At 31.9% G+C, this 2,817-nt stretch overlaps 1 long non-coding RNA gene across 1 annotated transcript; it reads right to left on the reverse strand.

Annotated features, from left to right (window-relative positions):
• Nucleotides 1-539: 539 nt before the first annotated feature.
• On the reverse strand, nt 540-2,470 carry LOC147567366 (uncharacterized). The gene is made up of 3 exons (XR_015237663.1): nt 2,183-2,470; nt 1,338-1,536; nt 540-962 (listed from the first exon to the last, which is right to left on the reverse strand). It is a non-coding gene; the product is annotated as an uncharacterized LOC147567366 (long non-coding RNA).
• Between the last annotated feature and the right edge of the window lie 347 nt (nt 2,471-2,817).

The raw sequence follows: 2,817 nt of genomic DNA on the forward strand, positions 1-2,817 counted from the left end.
TCAAAAAAAATTTCATTCCGAACAAATTCTTATATACTTCAAGCAAATTACAACCTCAAAAATATTTCCAAACAAATTAGTTTTTGCTTGAAACAAATTGACAACTTAAAATTTTGTTTTGACCAAAAAAAAATTCGCAACCAAAGTTAAGCAAATATTAAGTATACGCTCCAACTAAATATTAAGTTTTTCATGCCAATATCACAAGCCAAAAATAAATAGCCTCATCCAAATAGAAACATATTTGAATTTGTTGACATGCAAAAAGAAATTGGTTCATCCAAAATGGAAAAATATCTGAATTTGTTGATATCCAAAAAGAAATTGCCCATCCAAAATGGAAACATATCTGAATTTGTTGACATCCAAAAAGAAATTGTTTCCGAAATTACCTGATGAAAAATTATCTGAATTTGTTGATATGCAAAACGAAATTGGCTCATCCAAAATGGAAAAATATCTGAATTTGTTGATATCCAAAAAGAAATTGCCCATCCAAAATGGAAACATATCTGAATTTGTTGACATGCAAAAAGAAATTGTTTCCGAAATTACCTGATTTGCTTTCAGCCCATCAAACATTATGAAATTAAAAAAATAGTCAAACTCAAACATAGATCTGTTGTAAAAAACAAACCATGCATTGCCAAGACATTTTAAAAAATGTTCAAAACTCATGAATGAAATGTTAGATCTTAAAAAATAAACATCCCAAAAAACACTTGTGCTCCTTACAAAAATATATATGTTTCTACCTCAACATCATCACTCTTAGAATACTTAACTTCTACTCTTTTTTATTGTTGTGGAGGTCCTTCTGTGGCTTCTGGATTACTTCTTTTTCGTGGACTTGAACGTGTCACCGTCTCTTCAGTAGCCTTAGATGAAGCAGATGGGGCCTTTTTGTTGATGTCTTCCACAATTACTTTATCTCTGTTGCCTCTAGCAGCAGCAGATGTCTCCTTACATTAGACAAATAACCAACTATCAGTACAATTACAAGCATCAAACAAACAATAACAGACAAGATATGAACATTCTACTATATGCAAACATCCAATTTTGTATGTCAAGGACACATATCGTTCAACCACAAACATATTTAGATATGTTTCAGACAAATAAGATTGTTCTATATTTTGCAACCAAAAATAATAAGAATATTACCATATGCAAACATCCAATTTTGTATGACAAAAACACATATCTTTCAACCACAAACATAGTTAGATATGTTTCAGACATATTTCTAATGTTTCAGACCATAACAATGTTCAATAGATAAACAAGTTAAATGCAACAGACAAAAACTGAAAATCAACCAAGATTTCTCTTACCTCTTTAGTATTTTGTTGGCCATGTTGAACAAGGGCCAGCTTTTGATTCTTTTGCCTTTTAGGAGGCAATTCCTGTGAAGCAGTGGAAGGTCTTTTCTTTGGGCTTAGCCTTAAACTTGTATCTTTTTTCGCTTTTGAAGAACCCACTTTTTTTGGACTTTCTATTTGTGTTTTTTCTTTACCCATCTTTTTTAAGATTCTGCATAAAATTAGATGTTACAAACACTTAAGAAAACAACATGCACAAAACCATACATCTAAACAAATCTGAAATTGTTTATAACACATCTCTATGTGTTCTAGAAAATATGGCTTTTCTCCATGTAAACAACTTATATGTTCACACATGTAAAACTTGTGTACACATGTATAGTGGTTTTGAAGAACAAACCAGCCAAAAGAAACAAAATTTGTAGATCTGAACAACAAACCAGAAATGGTTACAACAAAGTTACGCAAAAACTAGAAATGTTTACATCACAGAGATTTTTATATGTAGATCTGAAGAACAAACCATCCAAAATAAACAAAAATTTGTTAAAACATATCAAATGTGTTTTGGGAACACCTAAATATTTCTACATTTTAAATACTTTTGAAGAACAAAATCTAGATTTAAAAAACAAAGGAATACAAAATCAAAGATACATCTCTAATAAGTTTACACAAAAAACACAGCAAAACATGATGAAGATCTTAAATATTCAACAACAAATATTTATTTTTCTCCTAAAAATCGAGTAAAAAAACCCTAACTATGAAGTTACTTACACGAAACGAAACATTTGGGGGTTTAAATGCGAACAAAAATCTTGTTAATTTCAACATAAACAACTCTTTTATACCTTTGAGAGTTGCTTCTCAACCGGCGGCAAGTACAGAGGTGATTCTCACCGGAACCGACACAACCCTAGTTTTTTCATGTTAGAATCGATGAAGTTTGCCTTTTCGATCCGGAACCCTAACAAAATTTGTTAGATAATCTAAGTTTTTCTCTATTTCATTTGGTTTTTTGAGAGAGAAGATGGAGAGTTGAGCTTAAAATCGAAAAGGAAAGAGAGAGTGAAGATTGTTTTTTTAGAGAGAGAGAGAAAAGGAGAAGTGAATCTCTTGGCTGAAAGAGAAATTGGTTGAAAGAGTAAAGGGTGGGTCTTGGGTTATTAACCTGGAGTCTGACTTGATGGGATGGGTAAAAAATTGGCTCTAAAATTGGGCGGGAAATTTGGGAGGAAATTTTGGGCCAGGATAGTCATGTCCCTTGTTTATGTAAGTGAGGGTAGTTACGTACTTTTACTAAGTGGGTTTTTTTCTCAATATTATTTTAGACTGGGTCTGATCCTCTCTCGGGTCCCAACTTTTGGGCCTTATAATAACGGCCCCGTAAAGATAATGCCCGAATAATCATATGAATAATTACTTCCATGACTGCATAACTAACCCCTACATATAACGATACGAGGAACATAAAAAAAAATGACTT

Source organism: Eschscholzia californica, unplaced genomic scaffold (assembly GCF_041429995.1).
Source record: "Eschscholzia californica isolate CP2 unplaced genomic scaffold, dmEscCali1.0.p SCAF_1, whole genome shotgun sequence".
NCBI lineage: Eukaryota > Viridiplantae > Streptophyta > Magnoliopsida > Ranunculales > Papaveraceae > Eschscholzia > Eschscholzia californica.